At 36.0% G+C, this 21,887-nt stretch overlaps 1 protein-coding gene across 10 annotated transcripts in view; it reads right to left on the minus strand.

Annotated features, from left to right (window-relative positions):
• The window catches only part of TENM2 (teneurin transmembrane protein 2), a 1,269,291-nt gene that overhangs the window by 900,026 nt on the left and 347,378 nt on the right, over positions 1 to 21,887 (minus strand). For all 10 annotated transcript variants that reach the window (XM_032447373.1, XM_015875932.2, XM_015875931.2 and 7 more), the window contains exon 4: positions 983 to 1,045. The gene's annotated coding sequence lies outside the window, so the exon portion shown is untranslated. The remainder of the gene's footprint in view (positions 1 to 982; positions 1,046 to 21,887) is intronic.

Raw genomic sequence — 21,887 nt, forward strand, 5'->3', positions numbered from 1 at the left:
GTGGAATAATTTAATTACAGCATGACCATATAAAAAGGTCCTCCAGTTGTTGTTTCTTCACGGTTGCTCTGATCTCTAGAAACAGAGATGGAGCTTGGACATAAAGAGAAGTACTTTGTCTAGATTTATATAAGCATTATAGCTACTTGTAATTTATGTTACTGTATGCATTATCTTTTCAACAGTGAAACCAAGAAAATAATTAGCAGCTGACAGAGGCTTCCATTGTACTCTCAAAGAAAACACAAAGTGGTGATGGTTCAGCTATTAGGCTGAAATTCATTTCAGGTTTGTAAAATGCAGTCAGTTCATTAAAATGCAATTATGCTATGCAAATTCAGAAAAAGTAAAACGCTCCTCTTTTTAGTTTATTTCCATGTTAAATTAAAGATTGTAGCTGTGTATTACAGAAATCTTTATCACAGAAAAAATAAGAAAGCTGAAAATGAAAAATGATCCACCTTGAAGGTACTGAACGATTTCTTTTTCCCATTTTAACACGTTACCATTCAGTTATACTTATAACAGCTCTGGAACTTTCTCATCTAGGACTATAACCCTAAACAAAAAGCGCTGTTACCTCTTTTCTCCTCTCCTTTTCAGAAATTTTATGCATGTTTTGGAGAAACAACCAAATTATGCTATAAGACATATGTGGAAAACACCATCACAACTTCTATTTCTCACACACATCATAGTAGTATATGTACATAAACAAGGGTCCATCCTATCTAAATCACAAAGTATGCACAGATATAACACTTCAGGAAATGTTCTCAAAGCATGTTCTCAGCTAACCGGCAGTACACACATTGAACACCACCCACATAACAATTCATACGAGAGAAGCACTGCAAAGTTAACACTGCCTGTTGGAAAACACTACTGGGCCACAGCCATTTCCAAAGTTAGAACTGTAGTTTACAGAGCATTGCTCAGACTCCTGGCTAAAAATCCCATAGCACTGAATTCAGGCACTCACCCCAAGCTCCAGCATAGCTTCTTTGCAGCACTAGCTTCCTGCTACTAGCAAGAGTAGCAAGACCTGCAAGAAAACCATTTGTTAGCACTGCAAAAGCACAGAACACTACACACATTTGTGCCAAGTAAGTCAGAAGTTTGTGTTTCAATGAGTTGTAGTCTCAGTCCCTCTAAGATATTAAACATAATCATATAATGCAGCCATAAAATGCACTTAAGCCTTAATGATCAGCCTGCTCCTTTGAGAACGCCTACCATTAACAAGTCCTTTATGACTGTATCGAATAACTTCTTGGTGTGTGGACAGGACCACTCTATCACTTAACTATTAATGTGTACTTGTAGTAAGTTACAATGAGAAAGGTTAACACTGTGAAATGGTTACAAAGAAAAATAGCAGCAAAAGGACCAGAACAAACAGAAAAGTACTTACCAGTCTCCAAAAGAGCTAGACTCACAGGTAAATCTCCATGAGAGAGAAAGCTCCAACCAGAAATCCTTCCCACCTGTTAGTCAGCCCTTAAATAAAGTCTAAGAGACCTGCAACCAAGCTGCACCCCTTCCAACCACACAGCTGAATTTCCTTCACCTGTGCTCCTAGGGCTGACAGAGTCCTTTCCCCAGGTGCTCAATCAGTGGTTCAGATCGGGACTCAACAGTTACCACACAATAGTAGTAACAATAAGATAAATTTTCTTTCTGTTGCACGTATAACATCTCATGAATACCTACTTCAGTTACATCAGCAAACTTTGAAAAAGATAGAGTTCAGCATAGTATCCTTCTACTACACAGTTTACTCCAAACAAACACATAAAATAATTTCAGAAGCACTGTTTCGTAAGTTATTTCAACCCAAATACTAGTTTAAAAAACTAATTGTGAGGGAGGCTTTAAATTTTTTGTTACATTTTCCGGTTTCAGATATAACCACTTTCTATCACTGTCAGTAGGAGCTGAAAGCATTAATGTCCATGAAAAGTTTATTCAGACTCAAACTCCAATCTCCTCTTCCACATTAAGAAAATGTGAACAAAACACCTTTTCCAGCAACACTGAAGAGGACTCACACAACACACTATTGTATTGTCTGTACTTCAAAGGTGGCGGCATTTTGTAATCCGGATACAAGTACAAACAATATGCAATGCATCAGAAGTCTTCAGATTCACATGTACGTCATGAATGCTCCCTTCCCTCATAACAGAAAACAAAAATATAAAACAAAATAAATAAATAACAGAAGGTTTGGAGCACAGGAATGGTGCCGAGGAAATTAAATGAAGCCATGATTTTCTTTTTAAACAAATAAATCAGTAAAATACAGGAAATGTGCTAACAAATCTCTGTTTCTGCATCTGTCTGACAGTTTAAATCCTCTGACCTTTTGTTTGATTTCAGCCATGGGCTTTCATCTCTTGGAACAACATGGCACAAACAATGGGTACCAGCTTATTAACGTTCCAGTCATTGTTAAAAGAAAGCTCCCACTGAGCACAAGCCCATGCAAGTGTGATCTCTTCAAATTGTTTACAAAGAGTACCTGTACATGACAAAAAATACAAACGCCTGGCAATAAAATTGGCACCTAATTTATTTTTTAATATTTCAACTCTCTCTTTTACAAAACAATTAGATTACAAAACTGTTTGTGAACAGAGCTGATACATCTGCCTTCTCTCTCATCAACACAATCCCACAGTTGCAGGTGTGTGAAACCAGCAGTAAAAACTACCTTCTGTTATCTGAAGTCATTCCTAGCTACAAGAAAAGCCACAGGGAGATCAGTCTCTTAGCTATTGTCAATTCATCTGTCCTTCATTTGGGAATAAAAATCCATTAGGTTATGTTTCTTGTCCTTCAATGAGAGTAAAATGGGACTCTCACAACACTATGAAATAGTGAAATGGCACTTCTTTGGCTTCCAGCATCTGTTCTGGGTGTCTGATCCCTCAAAACCATTTCCCTGTTGTGCCAATAAAGTTTCTGCTGAATTTAAACTCTGGAAATTTTTGTTAACAAGAAGAAAGCCTTGTATTTTCTGCACAGGACTCGGGACATCAGAGCTCAGTTTGAACCTTCACAGCATCCTTTTCTGTGATCAACAGGAAGTAATTTAATTTGTGTCTTTGATATTTGGGGAGTGTTGACGTCAGTATTTTAAGAGGAATTAGATGCTTCCAAGGTCAGTCTCCAAACTGTCCCTACTTCCACGCTCCCATTTGCACTGCAGAGCAGCTGCAGAATGGGTAGGAACAAAACGAGCCAAGTGTGCAGGGAAAGCACCTGATGTGCCCAGCTACAGGCAGGAATTCATGCCACAGAACCAAGCCACAGCTAGGCTAAAGAAAACCCTGCAGCACAGCTACCCCATAATGAAAAAAACATTTAATATCAGAAAATTTTTAACATTGGTTATTATGCTGAAGTTAAGAAAAATGTCCAACTGCTTCAATTCAAGAATAGAATACTCTGGCAGTAGTAAGAACAAAATCCACAAATGCTGACTGTTAACCCAAAGCTCTGGCAAAATCAAAATAAGAACAGAAAATTATCTTTGTAAGAGTGACAATTATTAAATATATGATGCATCATTTAAGAGGAGGATTCTTGTAGCAATTCCAGGTGCTTAATTTTCAAGTGCAAACTAAAATTCTGTTACATGAGTGCCTGCTGAAATTAATCTTATAGTCTTTAATGCGACAATGCAAAAGCAAGTATTATTGAATAATCCAGGCAGCATTAAATTCAAGAAGAGCTAGAAACGATTATAAAATGGATTATTTTTGCAATATCAATTGGAATAATGATGGGACAGAATTGTGACACAAATATGCCATCAGAGTACTTATATGCATAAGTATTACAAATCTCAATACTACAGAAAGCCAGTTTTGAAGGCAATCTAAATCACAGATGGACAACAGAAAATGGCTCTATGTGAATGCTATGCACATCTTGCTTCACAGTTGACTGAAACATTTATTACAGGAGTTTTTAAAAATGTCTAGAAAGCAAAAAATATTTAGGAAATCAGTATCTTTATTAACTATAAAGTAAGGAACATTATGCATAATGAACATTATGCATAATGTACACACTGTCTTATCATAATATTTTCATCACATCAAACATTTCATCATACAAAGTACAATCTGACTAAAAGTGTTAATAATAAAAACAATCGCTCTTTCATTTAGACCCAGCTAGTAAAATACTTAGGTTTACACATAATGCAACTTGAGAGTTTCCCTGTACATATGTGTGATGAGGTGATTTCACCAACAAGATGAGTAATCTGATATTCATAATTTAGGCATAAAACTCAGGGTCTCCTAAGTTTAGAGATACATACATGGTCCACAGATTACCATATGGAGTAGAGGAAAGATGTAACAGATACCTGACTCTAAGATACAGACTACTTCAATGGTAATTGTACTTCAAAGTGTAACATCCACTGTCCATTAAACTAACATGAATTATCCCACATCATTCCCTGGCAAAGAAGTCTCTAATGTGAAGTTAAAGAACCTGATGAAAAAGGCATTTAAGCAAATCTCTGACTGGCTCTGTTCCACTTGCTGGATTGCAGCTTGTAGTGTCAACACAGAACTGGTGTTTTTACATAGTTTGCAATGTTAGCCTTCATCTTTCTCTTAGCCTATTCATGAGATTCTATCACTGTTATGAGCAGTCACATTATTCTCAAATTGCACACTCCCCTATAGTCCTCAAAATGTAGTCAACCAGCTTCTAAAAAATCTGAGTTAAAATCTAAATGATGTAAACTATTAACTTCTAAAATAAAATTCTAAATATTTTCTAATCCATTTATAACTCATCTATCATGCATTAATCTCATTATGGTTTCAAATGTACATATCAATATTCTACCAATACAACCTCTCAAAACAATCTTCAACTCATTCAACATCACAAAGGGTTGAAAACCCTGGAAGACAGACAAAGAAGAGAAGTGAAGGATCCTGCACAACAGTTAGGAAAAGGCCAATAAGAATAACAGGAGTTGAAAACGGAACAAGAACACAGAGATCATCAGGAAAAGCCTCAATGCACTGCCTTCAGTTATTCTATGGAACATGATGCACATAACATATGGGTCTTCTCTCACTCAGAAAGCATTTTTAAGGTAATACAGCTCTAGACAATTAAGGATTATTCTAGTACAGATCTCATGGAAAAGTGACTCCCAACAGGCAGGACAGTCTGGCTGGCTGACACCTGTAATTGTTACTCGTGAAAACAAGAAACCCACCTGTCTGGTAATTTCTTATTCTTCCCTCTGTGCTCATCCTCTCCCACTGCCCTTTTGTAAGTAGCTCACTCTTGAATACTAGCAATATGTTAACATGTGAATTGGTTGGCTCAGCTGCTCCCAGGTGATGAGGGAAGAATAGGCAACTCCATAAACAAGGTTACATTGCTCGTATGGGATTTTGAACATGAGTAGTTCTATCTGTGAGCCAAAAATGAAGTGTCAAGTACTAAATGAGGAAAATACATCCTAAGACACAGATTAATTTCTTCAATTAGAATTTTTATTTTCTCTTCTAAAGGTCATTTCATGACTATGTAACTAATGAGAAAGGATATATTCCTTGAGTCATCTGGGATCTACCATAGCATATCTGACCAAAGGTGTAACTAGTGAACTATGACATTTCAGACAGATGAGGATCTGCAGCTGCAGCTCATATCAAAGCTTCCATGGCAGTTCATATTTGCCATATATCTTTCAGCTGAAAATGATGTGATTGCCTCTCCGGTAATCTCACAAGTAACTTTCATCAATAGCTTGCTCTAAATTTGATGTGGCAAGGGTTTGCAAAAACACACACGACAAAACAGAGGTTTCCTTTATGAGACTATACATGTTTTAGTCTTCTCTGGATGATAATATGAACCTCATATGTAATTCTGGTATTTTTTTTCCTCCAGAATCTGACAAAGAATAAGTAGGAAAAAGGGCAGCTAACTGTAATTTGATGTTACTGTAGATGTTTATACTGCTGTGTTCCCTTCAGTTATTTTTGAGTACTTTTCCACTTAAAAATGTATGCATTTAAAATGAAACAAACCCCAGAAAATCTAGAATTTACTATTCTGCTGTGTCATATAAATATCCAGTTGAATGCTAGAACCATGATACAACACTTTCTATGATCTTCAGCATTTCCAAGATACTTGACACTTAGCTGTTATTTAAAGCCTACTTCATATCAAAAGCAGTAGCAGTTTTGAAGTGTTACTCTAAATTAATTGCTTCTGCTTTGCTTTAAAAGAAAATGGAACCCAAATCTCTGTTCGGTGTAACCCCAGTTACCCAGTTACTTGTCCTATTATTCTGCTGAATTTACTCCTCTGTTCTAATACATTTTTATACTGTAATGGTTTCTTTTAATTCTTTGTTTTGTTTTGTTTTGTTTTGTTTTTTTCCATGTACTATACCAGTCTTCTTATCATGTTTGAAAGCTTTTCAAAGGAATATGCACTGTACTACCTGCAGAAGCTCACAACATTCTGGAGCTGATGAAAAGAAGGGAAGAACACCAGATTAAAAATCACCCTGAGCTCACAGGCCTTGAGATTTTCGATTTAGCAAATGTCAGCAGAGGGCTCCTTGCTTCTTCTATCTGCCACAGTGAGCTGCGTGGAGGGCTGGGAGACACGCCGCTCACCTGGTCGAATGCTGGTAATTCAACACTCTTTTCTCACCACGTCGGCAAATTCTCCTCTTGTCATCTTACCTTAAATTCTAGCAAACCAAATAAAGTCTGCTTATGCTTACCAGGCAGGTTTCATCCACATTTTACAGTTATAATTAAAAGCTACATTTTGATTAAGGACATTATGAATTACAATAAAGTGCAAAGAACATGCAAAATGAATAATTAACATTGTATAGACTTCAGCATCATAATTAAGATTAAATACTACATATATTCAAACTGGATTAGCACATCCACTGAAAGCTGTAATATGCTCAGTAGGAGAGTCTATGCATTCACAAAATAATGTTTTATGAGGAGTATTCTAGCAACATTAAGCATAAGGTTGTCATATATAAAATGATTAACGTTTTATATAAAAGAAGCTGTAATTCCAGTAAATGAAGTCATTTCATCTCCCTGCTGCTACTACCTTTAGGAATATACTGTAAATGAAAAGTGGCTCAATGTGAAGTCTAGTTAAATAGAATCTGAATCCTCTTGTTTGAAGTTAATGAGACTTGGAAACCTGCATTTAAAAAAAAAAAAATGTTGTGATTTTAAATCACCAATTTCATTAAAATTTGCATACAGCCCTAACAATTTTGTTCTACTAACACTTCTGTGTTCTTAGCCACATAACACAGGATGTCTCATTGCTTTTCCTCATCTTTTCATTGTGTCCTCCACTTGCAACTATTTCTCAATGGATCTCAATCCTCCATAATGCTTTTATCAAATGAGTGGCTATCATTAGCTCCAAAGAAAACACAGTGCTTACATTTAAGTGTATGCTTAAGATGGTATTGTTGAAATCTAGGAAGTACGCTGCTTTTAGGAACATGGCTGTTCATCATCAAGGACCTGCTCCTTTCTAACAGGAAAAACTATCCAACCCACTACTCTCAATCTCTTATTCCCTGTTTTTATGTTTTAATTAAAAATATATATATATGAAAAAGAAGTTTTATTATCTATATCAATTAGCTATATTATGTATTTTATACACAGACAGTTCCTCTTCACCCAATGTGGCCCATGCAGGCCAAAAGGTTGGACACACACAGTAAAAGAACCTGCTAGAACTGGACATTGTTGAAGCGTGAATGCTCCGCAGTGCTCCAACAGAACAGTCATGAGAGAAGAGACTCACTGGCTACTAATTACACAGTCCTTTTGTCGAGGCCGAGTACATACAGATTGCTGGGGTACTGCTTGAGCACAGAAGCATCCGTTTGTACAGGGGGGGCTGACAAGCTGCCAGCTGCTCCAAGCTGATAGATCAAAGAAGAAATGGGCTGTAATTTTCTCCTCAAGACAACAGAAGACAGTGAGATTAAATCATGTCCATGGAAAGGAGCTCCAGGAATGTCAGACATAGATAATGCAATGTATACGTTGGTATGTACTGTTTTAAATGCATTTCATCTAAAAAACAGCTGTTCTTCAGCTGCTTCAAAGTGAGTTTTCAAACTGAGAACCCCAGGTCAGACACAATGGAAAGATTAACCATTATGCTGAAAGTCTTTTGACCGTAGCAATTTCAGTAGTAAAGTCACAGAAAAAGGTATAAGGCAGTTTATATTGTGAGTTCATAAACTATTTGACACTATTTGCTGACTTGCGATCGTTAAACGAAGAGGCTGTATGGTTGGATGTAGGTCCTTCATTAAAGGAGAGGATGTAGCCGCACGCCATGCAGCATGCTGATGATTCCTCACACAAAAGCTCCAGTCGCTCTTCTTTTATCATCATTACCTCATGCCGAAGAAGGGCTGGCTGGGATCCTTGCTGGGCCCCTGCCCAAGCAGAGATGATTAGCATTGCTGACAGCAATAGCAACCACACTGCCTTTACTTAACCTCAGCATGCCTGACCAAACTGTGGCTTTTCTCTGCTTTTCCTGGCACAGTAATCAGCTCTTTACACCTTTATCCACATTGGCTTTCTCATAAGTGTGGAAAGTGTAGCTTGATTTTGATAATATTAAGCATCAATGAGCATACATTTATTTTCCTATGAAAGGGAAATGGAAATAATTTTACATTCCTATTCTGAATTTGTAGCAGTGTCTCAAAAACACGTTTGGAAAACTTCCACACCTGCATAACAGAATAAGAGGAGGTAGTTCCTGAAGAGTTTTCTCATTTACATGCAGCTGGATTTCACAACAACAGGGCTTTACATCCTCCCGCAGTGTAAATCTTCTTATTCATAGTAGCAAGAAAATGTTTGAGAAAACATAATTTAGTAGATTATAAACTTCCATTTTCCAGTCCAACTTTTTAAAATGGCTTCTTAATTTGGTAAAAAATCTGGGCAAGATGCACATCACTATTATCTACAGGAAAATATATTTGTATTTCCCTTCCTTGCTGGATATAATGTGTTAGTAAGTAAGTGTGAATAACCGCAGACACAAGAATAAGGTGGTTCACAGCTTTTAGCTGTCTCATTAAAAATAAATAAATAAATCCTTGTTTGTGGTAGAGATGACTTGTTCCATAGCTGATGACCGTTGTTTTCTGATGATTGTGTCTGCATCTGCTCTCTGTCCCTTTCCTTCTAGCTAAAGTGTGAATACTAACTTCTTTTTTTGATCTCTGTGCAGTGATTAACACAATGCAATACAAATGATAAACACTTTCTCATGCTAAGACAGGTCAGGCTCAGGCAGCCTGAAGGATGCAAGCAGGCAGAGGTATCTGATATGGTATGACCTGAACTCACTATTTCTCTTTGCAGCTGGGGTGACAGGAGCTGCTGTCCTGAGCTGGCAGAAAGGACACACTGCCAGACCCAAGGAAACCTGCTGGGATGTCAGGCAGCAGATCCTGGCCTGGCCCCTGGAGGGCTGTATGCATCTGCACCATGCTGGTGAGAATCCAGGGAGAGTTGGCACCTCTGCTATGGCTGCCTGGGAGAAGGGTAAGGGTGGCAGACAGGGGATTGATCTGGGATGGCGGAAGCATTGTTCTTCTTCCTTGCAACAGGCACTGCATATGTCAGAGGGAAACAGATGGACTCTCCACATCTGAGTCATTTTCTGCTTTTATGTGTCATACTTGTTTTTCATTTATAGAGCTAGGTTGTATAACATTGCCTGGTAGCTTTAGGATCATAAAAAAAGAAAACAACAACAACAACAACAAAAACAACAACAACAACAAAACAAAACAGATGTAGCAACTGCTTTATAATGTGAAGTATCTGTATAGGCACCACTAGAGAGACCTTATAAATTATAAGATTTCAAGAAATCCTCTTCCATAAGAAAGTCTTGAATGAAAGAAAATGACAAAGTGGAGCTCGTGTCTCAGGGGCCAACTGCTAGGAAATCTCATAAAGGCTTGCTTTACCAAATAGAAGGCCTTCCCAGCAGCAAGGAGTAGCTTCTTAGCTAGGACAAAAGCATAGAGGATGCCAAAGAGCTTAGGAATGTTCTTCGTTTTTTTTCGTTTGTTTGTTTTGTTTGTTTGTTTGTTTTTTTCCACTGGGAATCACCTCTCAGACCAAAGGCACACAAAAAACATTCAGACAACTGCTCAGGGCTCTTTCTATGCAAGAGCACATCTTGGTGCTGCCAGGCCTGTAGCTGCAGACCATGCATGTTATTCTGCAATGGCCATTGCACCTGTGGGGAAAGGGCCATGTCTCAAACAATAAAAATGAAGTGACAGACTATTGTTCCACTTAAACATCACAAAATTCTTCTTTCCATTCATGCATTGCAAATATCCACACATTCTCACCATACAAGAAGTATTTTCTTGAAGACAGTCTTCAAGCCTTACATCACATTGTTCAAATGTGTTTGAAAGAACAGAATGTAGTAAATATGATTACAGTTCTATAAAGTAGGACTTCAGAAGTTTATAAAGGAGGGATTCAGAAAAGTATAGCAATTCTTTTAAAACAGACTGGTAGGAATGCATAAGAGTAAAATGAGCAGATGCATATACGACATAACAGGAAGAAACAGAAACCTAGTATATGTCCAAAACAGGCCACAAACCCTAACCCTGTATACCACCTAGCACAGCACATGCACTGTCCTTTAACAGGCTTTTAACCTTTTGATAAAAATACATGAACCTAAGTATTATGCACATGCTAAAGAAAGAGTGTGATATTAATGACATTATTTACTTCCCTTGTCCTTAGAAGAGTACAGAACTTCCTAAGGGAAAAACATTCAGATTATCTAAGTCCGTGCTTCCTAGCTACTGAGAAAGGCATACTTTTTTCCTTCCTATCCACCTCCATTCCAATAGACTACAATTTGAAGTGGGGAAAATTACCTTCCCTTATTCTGGGAAATAAATCTAGTGACCACTTTAATCCTGAGTAAAAGAGGGCATGTGTATCAATCACTTATGAGATTTCTTAATATCTCCAGGCATGTTAGTGCATACCTTCGGTGGCTCTCTCCAGCCATGTTAAGTCTCCAAGCACAGCCCTTTAAGCACGGATTTAATTAATGTCAATACAAATTCAGTACCAGCAACAATCAACAAATGACAAATAGGAATCTTACCAGCTCCCTCTTGAGGGTACTAGCAAATCGAACATTGAAAGGACAAAGGTCAAAAAGTTTTTCTTTTTAATTCATTAATTTCTTACTTGTCATGTAATTCTGTCTCTAATTCTATTCCACCTCCTCTGGAAATGTTGGTGGCATGTCAATTATTATTGACAAATCCAAATACCTATGATCTCACAGCACTATTATTCTAGTAATAAAGTGTATTTTATCTTAACTCATCATCATAAGACAGACCTGACTGAACTGAATATGTGGTCTCTAAGGCAACCACATAGCCACATTTTAGTACCAAAAGGGGGCCCAGGAAAGCAGAGGATGACTCTTTACAAGGGAGTGTAGTGATAGGACAAGGGAAAAGAGCTTCCAAATAAAAGAGGGTGGATTAAGATTACATATCCAAAATAAACTCTCTATTTAGTGGGTACCCAACCTAGAAGTGCTCAGGGGCAGGCTAGCTAAGCTTTTAGCAGTCTGGCATAGTGGGATGATTATTCTATGAGTTTCATTTGAAAATGAATTCCCATGATTGCCACAAAACAAAAACAAAAAGAAAGTTGTAAAGAAAGCTTAAATACTCTAAAAACTCTATGTCTTTGGGGAACTAAATAGAGTGAGGTACTACTACACATCTCTTTAAGTAGACATAAATTGGGATTGGTGCTCTTCAACATTCAAAGCCACTTGTTAATACTCCCATGTCCAGAGTTTGCAGAATCTCATTCCCAAATAACTGGTTGCATCAAGAACTGTAATCAGAAGAAAATTGTGTAAGATGGCATTCTTTCAGTCTGTCAGACATGTAGGTCAATCTGCCTTATGATTTAAGAGTTAATCAAGTTAGAGAATGTTTCATTTTAATTACTTGCAAATTGGATAGAGTTCAGGGAAGCAAAATCTCTATTGACAAGACAGAGCTGTTTCCAATCTGCTACTGCCATTTCTGTCCATGTGTTTATCTTTAACAATATTATATGTGCTTATTTATGGCATTACAATTTGACAGATCTAAACACCGATAGTTGAAACAAGATCCTTTTTTCAGCTGAGGTGAATATAAGGCGACATGGAACAATTACATGTCTGAATCAAACGACTTCTTTTCAACAGGCCTAGAAACATACTTTGATTTACACCGACTAGGCCTATAATCAACTAGTAAGAGTAATGTGAAACTATCTCACAGAGTTTGGCTACACAAAAAGCTTGTCTACATTTCAAGTTCACACAGTACTTAGAGCTGATGCAGATGTATCTGAGCTACCCACACATGAGCTTAATGTATAGCTACAGTTACAGACACGTAACTAAAGAAGACTCCACTGCCTGATTTTCTAGGGATCTGGATGGCTTTAACATTTTTCCTAAGTCATGAACTATTGAAGATAATCTTGTTATTTCTATATGAGGTATCTATTTTAGAGCCCGTTAGTGTAAAAAAAATTGTAGTGTCAATACATTTCATGTGATGCTCTCTGAAATTTGATAATATTCTGATGTGTAGCCTTCATAACATTGCAATGACTCTCGATTTTTTTCTACTTGGGACAATTTTCAGACAGAATATATAATCTAAAAAGAAAATTACAATGTGCATGTGAATTCCTCTTGAAAAAGAGATTCCCTGAATTCTTGGAAATATATGAAGACTGCTATAATTGACTTCATGTATAAATTTGTCTACTTATAAACAATTTAAGAAAAGTAACTTCGGTAGAAGAAAATCTGATATAGATTGAGACAGACAGAGGTGGAAAGAGCTTACAGGTACAAACCCCACTGAGATTACAAAATAAAGAACAAAAAGTATTTTCTCAAGCAATTTACAGTCTAGGATTAGATGCAATAGCTGTATATAATCAGGGACTGTGATATGACTGAAACTTGGACAGCTTTGGCTGAAATTTAGAGTTTATTCTAAGGGCAACTATTATCATGATTTTTCTTACTTCTGATTTCCCATTCCCACATGAGCAATGAGAGTTCTTTGCAACATAGAAAGATTAAAGCACAATGTTTGCAATCCATTTCTCTTCTCCTTTCTGAAGTGCACTACTATCTTCTTTCTAAAAGTAAAATGGGAGAATTATAGCACGCATACTGCTCTTTTCTTCCTGTGGCATGCACTATTTCAGTTAGGCTTGTATCACTTCAACCACATTTGGTATGAATATGGTTCATTTTTTCAGAAAAACAAACAAACCAAAAAAAAACTAACCAGAAGACTGAAACACTACATAAATGAAAGCAAAATCTAGTCAAAGAAAGACTACAGACTACAGAAAACGCTCCTTGAACGTAAGACAGATACCACAGAAATTTTCTTACATTACTTCTCATCCCAAATATGTGTTCTTTATTATTTGAATATAGATATACTCTGCCAGGTAGTTCTGTTGTTGTCGTTGTTGTTTTTTAATAAATAATAAATATTCTTCATCTTTCATAGGAAAGATAACAGTTATGTCAGGTTACTAATGTCACTTTCACAGTTAAGGTTAAGTCCGCTTAGTTAGGAAGCTAACACATGACTTCACCTTGAAGTCTATGATTCATTTCTAGCATTATTCTCAAATTAAAAGTTCATATAATTTAGCATCATCTTGGTTCTTTCTCCATGCAGTTCACATTGTCCTAAAGTGCTCCCCTGGGTCCTTTTGCTCGGGAAGAATAATTGGCATTATTCTTACTTTTATTTCTCAATAAATCAGCACGGCTAGAAATAGGTTAAAAGAATAAAGAAATCACGATGAAAGCAGGCAATTAAGGATTTCAGGATTACATTACCAAATAAAGACCTGAGAAGAAAACATTAAGTTGGTAGTGAAAACACGGAGTGCTATAATAAACATTTATGAACATTTTATGTCTGCATTCAAATAGAGCAGCTACTTAAGAGTGCTTACTTGCTGTGAACAATGGCAAATCCCATTTGGAAATCTAATCTATCTGCTTACTGGGAACTTTTAGTCTTTGATCAGATAGATAACTTCTGCAGGCACCCAAGGCAGAAAAGTTGAAAAGGTCTCTGGTAAGAATGCCAGAGGAGAACTCCTTACACTAGGTGTCCTGTTCCTCTGAACAGGTAAAAAAAAACGTAATGTTAAAAATCATGTTTGTAATTTCTGTCACTACTCCAGACTTCAGCTGCTAAGTTCAAAATGATGAGTTGTTTCCGATGTCAGTAAAAATCCCCAAAAATTGTCATTCCACATTTCTAAAACACCTTGTAAACAACTTTTTCTTTTTTTTTCCCCCATCTGCTGCAAAAGCATCACAAATGGACTACTGAACATAATCAGTAAACATGAGAAATCTCCAATAACAGAAAGACTAGAAACAGCAGTGGGATGGTATTAGCTAAAGATTCATGCTGAAGAACTCTAATCTTCAGAAAACTTCACATAGGTAATGACAGGCCTTCAAATCTAGTCTTACTTTATAATAAGTGGGGCCTGAAATATATTACATTTTACTCATAATTATGTTTTGTACGAGACAACTGAATGAGAAACAAGCCACTAATTAACAGTGCCATCTTGTATAGCTGGGAGTAAGAAGCTTGGAAATGCTGTGCTGAGGAAGCTGATGCTTGTGGAAATGTGCACTGGGGCACTTGAGAAATAAAAGCTCCCTTTGAGATTAGTTATGTATTTGCCAATTAATGCACAGTGTTAGATGTGGGTTTTTTGTTTCTTTTTTTGTTTCTTTTTTGTTTTGTTTTTGTTTTGTTTGGTTTTGGTTTTGGTTTTTTAGCAGTGGCAATCCCTGAAGATTTTAATGAGGAGTCAGTCAAAGTTTCCTGAAGTGTGAATCAGTTTTTGTAAAAGGTAATTGCCATTAGACAGTACAGAGGTAACCAGTGATCAGCATAAAGACACTGGTATTCTGACTGCAGACTACCTGCATTGCCATAGGAGGTGCAATAAAGCTGAGTCTAGTCAAAAGAATACACAGATATGTACCAGAGACTCTAAGAGGGTAAGTTAGTTCAGCAGTTTACTGTAATGACTTCTAGTAACTAAGAGCAGTTGTTACTGAAGCGTAACTCATTTCAAGTGTTTACAGTCAGTGACAGAATTGCTGTTTGCATGTCAGCACATCAATGAAACTAAATTTTATTTATACAATTTAATAATTAGATGCATTTAATTATTAATGTAAATATAATACCAGGAAATTTTAAATAATTAATGATATACTTATAAATAATTTCTGTTAGTGAAATAGATCGAGAAAGTGATTTGCTCATAACAGCAGATTTATAAATATTTTAAAACAAGTAACAACACTGTAGTTTACAAGTACTAAAAACCCTAATGCTTCTAAACCATGTATACAGTGTAGAATAGAGCTATTAAATTTGAAGATAAAAACAACTGATGATTTACTTGGCCATAAATTTTGATTTACAACCAGGAAGTTGGAAATAAATATAACCTGGACTTCTTAATTGGTTCCATAAAAATCCGTTCCTTGAATGTGAGGATTTGAACACACAGATGAAGTAGGCAATGCCTGAAGTCATAGCAACTGCTTTATTATTTTTGCTTGGTAGTGATATGACATGCAACAGAACCTGACACTGGATCTTTATGTTCAGATAAGCCATGATGAATGTAGTGTAAACTGGGCAAAAACATAAACTTCTGGCATATCATAATCCCTGACCACCTGGAGTAAATGCCACCAGCATAAATTATTGCAGCCTTGGGACCACTTCCATTTACTCTTATTTATAGTTGTAGTACATTATTCACATCCAGTGATGGATTTGGGTTTCTGACTTCATTTTGACTTACATGAAAAAATAAATTAGAACTTGCATAGGAAAGAAGAGCAGAAATAGCTGCTAGAGCCTGTTGGATCTTGATCATAGAACAGTTTAGGTTGGAAAGGACTATTAAGATCAGCAGGCTCCAGCCCTAGGGAGCAACACCTTCCATTAGACCAAGTTGCCCAATGCTCCATCCAGCCTGGCCTTGAACACCTCCACAATGGGTCAACCAACTCAGATCCCACCAATGTGTTCAAGCAACTACAAAGCAACATAAAGCAGTTCAACTGCAGTGACCTAGTGGACTTTCTACATATTCAGGGTATCACGAGTGAAATACATTCTTTTAGATATTTATGCTTTAGTAGAGAAAAGAAACCCTTACAAGAGAAGTTTCCAACTGTCTATATAACATTCTATTTATTGTAACTCCTACATTTGGCAGGATAGTTTAAAATACCATAGGAGAGTAATATTTTCCACACAATTCAGTACATAGAATAATTTTTATGTGACACAATTAAAATTTTGCAAAATTCTATTGCTTCAATGTCTTTTATTTCTGTGACTGACTTTCATAGATGGGATTGTTTTAAAATAATTAGATTGTAAACCAAAAAGTCACATTATCTCAAATTATTAATAATCATGAAAATCACAGTTGGATAACTAATCTGTTAGAAAAATTGATTTACCAAAGTAATATGAACCAAAATTGCAATGTAAGACTGTGTGTAAGAAAATTACCTGTAAGCAGCACTGTCCATTGTTCCACTTTATCTATCCTGATAATATATATCAATCTGTTACAACATACAAGAGAACTCAGTAAAATGTTCATTATTCCATCATTTTCCTATTCCTTCTTACCAATTTTCACTACTGCTTTCTTATTAAGCACTGGAATATTCAGAAACATGCATTATAACTCTGCTACATTTTTCTCATACAAGTGATTTCTCTGTATTTTAGATGAGGTACTTTGTGAGCCACCATGCTGCTGAGGAAGCTCTCTATATTTATAACAAATAGGTCTTTCTACTCAGAGATGTGTGTCAGTGTAGTACAAACACTTGATTTTGTTTCTGTTTTCTTATAAAGCACATCTCCTTTGTGGTGAGTGTCATCATCTGTAGGACTCCATCATCCTCAGACCTACCCTACCCTTCCTTTCACCCTGTCTTGACTCCCATTGCATCTTCTTAATTCAACAACTCCGTCAAAGGCTTGAGAAGAATTGTCAAGAGTCATGCCGCATAAACACAGAGATAAAAAGGAGATCTTTGCTTCTTTGCAAAATGCACAATTCCCAAGGTATTTCATTGATGGGAAGGCAAATATTTCATGATATATCTGGAAAGCTTGGACAACGAAGGTAGGTAATACAAACCCTGTACTGTTAATTAACATTACCTTCTAACCCTTGCCACATCTAAGTTTTTTCACCATTACTTAAGTAGTGCACTGTTACTGAATTCTTTTTAAATCTTTTTTTGGAAAAAGAAACCAACCATCAGTGATATCCAGCAACCATTTAACTTGACTGGCCAGAATACAATGTGCTATTGAATCTGAATGTAGCAAAACAGTTGCTTTTAATTTCTAACACACATTTTTACAGTCATAGATGTGGCTGTACAACATGAAACCATAGTGTGTGCAGACAAAATTACTAGCTCTGAATAAAGGACTCGGGTACCAGAAACAATACAACACCTTACTTATATGTTCTGCTTGACCTGATGGGACCTGCTGAAAAGCTGACAGTAGCCATGTAGCCATGAATCATGCTGACACAAACATGACTTCCAGGAACAGCCCTGGTCATATGTGAGAATGTCAGGTATCTCTGGAGAGCACTGTTTTATTTATTGCCCTTGATCCACAAGGACAGCTCTAGAAGACAAGAATTGAAAGTTGATTTCTTGCATTACCAAGTAAAGCAAAAATATTTATATTTATTCTGACTTTCAAAAGCAACCGTTACAACTGTAACATTTGTAATAAAAGTACTGCTATCTGCAAAGTAATGCATATGAGTTCAGATACTTATGAAAGCTACACCACCATCACTGTTTCTGATATAGTTGTGTATTTGTAACCTACATGTGCCTAAAACATTTTAAATCATCACTGAGAGCAAAAAAGACTTCAGAATGTTGAGATACAGTGGTAACAGCTCCTCTATAAATGTTCAGAAAGAAATTACAATTATATGGGGTAGCTTTTAATTCTAGTCAAATTGTGGCTTAGTTGAAAATGTTATTTAGCTCAAAAAGGCATGAATTTAGACTACAGATAATATACCCCCTCATAAATTTGCTCTGCACTAAAAACTGAGTACAACTATTTTCTTTTTTTTTAAATTCAATAGTGCACTTAATGTTCATTGTATAAAGGGAACAGTAAAATAGCACACATCAGTTTAAGAATGACATAAATGTCATTACGACCTTCATGGATTTTCATATAGCCTAAGTAAGTAATCCCTGTAAACCAAACCAATTCAAATGCACATCTTCAATCATTTCACTGCTGTTTCACCCTCTGCTGCTGTTTTATAAATCTCTATATTTCTAATACATCTGTTTGGTAAAAAGAAAAAAAACAAACAAAAAAAAAAAAAAAGAAAAGAAAAAGAAAAAACATTTAAAAAATCACCACACAATACAATAATAACACAGCAGATGCTATTAAAGCCCTAAATCTTCAAATCGGGAAACTTGTCAAGGAGACCTGCTTAAATGCTGATATTCTGGCCTTCTGTTGCTTTAATTATATTGTATCCTTGCCTTTTCTACCGCTTCAGTTAAGGTTGCATCAGCATTTCCATTATAAGATCCCATTCCTTGAGGTTTTATAACTCACTGTTAAAAAATCCCTAACAGCTCCATCTCGGCAAACAAGATTTCACTATAGAAGGGAAAGTTACTTACACATACAAACATACAATCTTAGAATACATCTATAGACATATAAATAGAGCTTTGGAGATATACAGTTTGAGTTTTCACCTACAAGTTAAATTACACCATTTCAGAAACTAAAGTAAGGCAAGAAACACTTTGTAGCTTCATATATTTTTCTTTCTTACGAATAGAATGCCAAAATAGCTTCCTCTTAATTAAAGTTTTGCATCAGACAACTGCTTTTCTTCCTTTTTTTTTTTTTTTTTTTTTAAACCAAGGTAAGGAAAAAAGGAATAAAAGTAAATAGGAAAGTTGATTTAGAATGCAATTTTCTGTGTTTTGCTAAGAAAATGTTGAGCACATGTCAAATACTTTTAGAGCAACATACTAAAATGGAAGGGTTTGATTACATTTATAGTGCCAAATTTTGGAGCTGGGAGTTATATGTCTGAGTAAAATTAGTTTATTCAAAGTCTTAAGAAATGTTCTGTGTACAATTCTAGGTGTGAGCTGAAAAAATGAATAGTATGAGAGGAGATTTCTGGCACATCTGAAAGTCAACTGATGGATAACAAAAGGATGAAAAGCACATATCCTCGCTTTAGTCTGAGTAACAATTCAGCAGGAAGTGCAGTGGGACTGGATGCTGCAAATATTTGCAACAATCTATGCTGAAAGTGCCTAAGGAATTTATTGTGCATTGCAGATGCTTTCACCACATATTGTCAGCTATGTATACTCTTGTTGTTTGGTTTAAAAATTACGTCAGAAAAGCAATTTTAAAAATAGCCTCGAATGGGTGCTGCAAAAGCTATCTTTATGCTGCTATTTAGACCTACAAGTGAATGTTACAGAATTTTACTCTTATATGGTAAAAAGCTTTACAAAAACAGTACTCAAATTCTGTTTTATTATTTGCTAAGCTAAAAACATATTCTCAGTTTAAGGAAGGACACACAAGAGCCTCATGTTCAGATGTTATGTAGGGAAGGGATTTCTCCAAGAAATATTCACAGTCATGTTGACATCTAACTCACATTGTGCAGTATAATCCTAGAATAATCCCATTTTACACATGAAATTAATATTGTTTGGTAACAAAATTGAACTGTTAGAAAACTGATTACCCTGGTTTTCACTCTTGTCTGGGATATAACAATTCTGTTCTAGACAGAGCTGGGAATCATTTTGCCATGTTCCACTGTATAGAACATACCCTGTCTTAACAAAATATATGCTCTTTTCCTTAGTATATGCCAAAATGATGATGTAATATAACTGATTTAAAAGACCACAACTGTTTGATTTTACTACAGGCTGGCACAATTTCTTGCTCGGATCTTTTAAGTAATTCAGCTTGACCTGAATTAATTTCAAAGTTATTCTTAGAGTACTCAAACTCTATGTACAGACTAATGAAGGATTTGAAAAAAAAAAAACACCACTCTCCTTTCCTATTCATAGTTCACATTCTTCAGCTGTTGCCTTATTCTGTTTTACTGATAATGTCACAAGTTTAGTGTTAGCTACACAGAGCCCAGTTTTAAAAACATCATGAAACCAGTATTAATATATACATCTCGTGTATTTCTTTCTATTCTCAAGTTATACAAGACATAGTAGGAAATATTATTTTTTTTTCAGGGAAAAACCTAATTATAAGAAAAAGTCAATGATAAGAATTATAATTATTATTCAGTAGAGATGCAATTATAAGGAGATAACTTCCAATTACAGTCGCAGTAGTGAAACAGAAGAACAATGACAATTAGTTCTTCTCTTTGCTTCCTGAAGACTGTTATTATTTAATATCCTGTGGGGCAAGACAGCATGACTATCCATAAAATCTGAAACAACTATGACAAAGGACAAATACATTAATTTTCTAGGAATTGGAGAGAAGGCTTTTTCCTGGTGGCTGACTGCAGATCAATCAGCATCACTCCGAATAACATTTAAAACTTTCTTTCCTACTATGCTTCTAACATTCATGTTTACTGTTACCTTATATAGGACTACATGCCTTAAGTACAAAGTTCTAGAAATCCACCTTGTTTGCAGACCTTATAAAATACAAAAGTCAGCCTGAATCAATAACAAAAGCAAGGAAAAGTTGTGTTGTCTTCAGCAGAGAGACAGGGAGATGCAATCCTACTATTTTGCATGTAATCAGGAAGCCATTCTTAGGCCTTCTTATAGTTTCATAAACAAAAAAGAATGTATGCTCACCATTGTTAGAGGTAACTGAGGGTATTTTAGCATTAGGTAAAAGTTTTTAAGAGTAATGTATTCCAAAGAAAGATATCACTTATATAGTGCATTTTTTGACAAATGCTAAATTTACACTTTAAATGCCAAGTTCTGAGTGGCATATTCTAGGCAAAATCCACTCTTCAGGGATCAATGAAATGGCCAAGCAATAGACAGCTTTCCTTCCTCATCTGCACAATGTATAACAGAGATGCTGTCTGTACATGATGAGCACTGAATTTTTAGCACATTTCAATATCCCCAGTTGTGGTGAACAGCAATCCTGTTCTGGAAATGGATGCCATCATCTTTCCCTAAACAACGTACATACCTACCTCATGGTGCATATGTTAGTGAAGGTAACAGATGGAAGGCTCTGGAGGATTACAACTCCCTTAGAACAAAACCATTTTGGCACATGGACATAACTGACTGAAATGTTTTTTGTGCCATCTGTCAAGGGAGAAGAGAAACTATCTAGTTTACCTCCACCCACCTTCTACAGTCCCTCTTACTGTCCCCTTTCGTTCTGCTCTCTATCTTTTTTCTACATCACAACTGCATGAACACAACTGTCCCATCATAGGCCCAACGTACAAATTCCTAATCTGGAATTTTATGATCATAACTTATGTTTTCAAAGTATTTTCTTCAATAGTGCAATGCCAATACATGCACACATACGTGAAACGTGA

This window comes from Coturnix japonica, chromosome 13 (genome assembly GCF_001577835.2).
Source record: "Coturnix japonica isolate 7356 chromosome 13, Coturnix japonica 2.1, whole genome shotgun sequence".
NCBI lineage: Eukaryota > Metazoa > Chordata > Aves > Galliformes > Phasianidae > Coturnix > Coturnix japonica.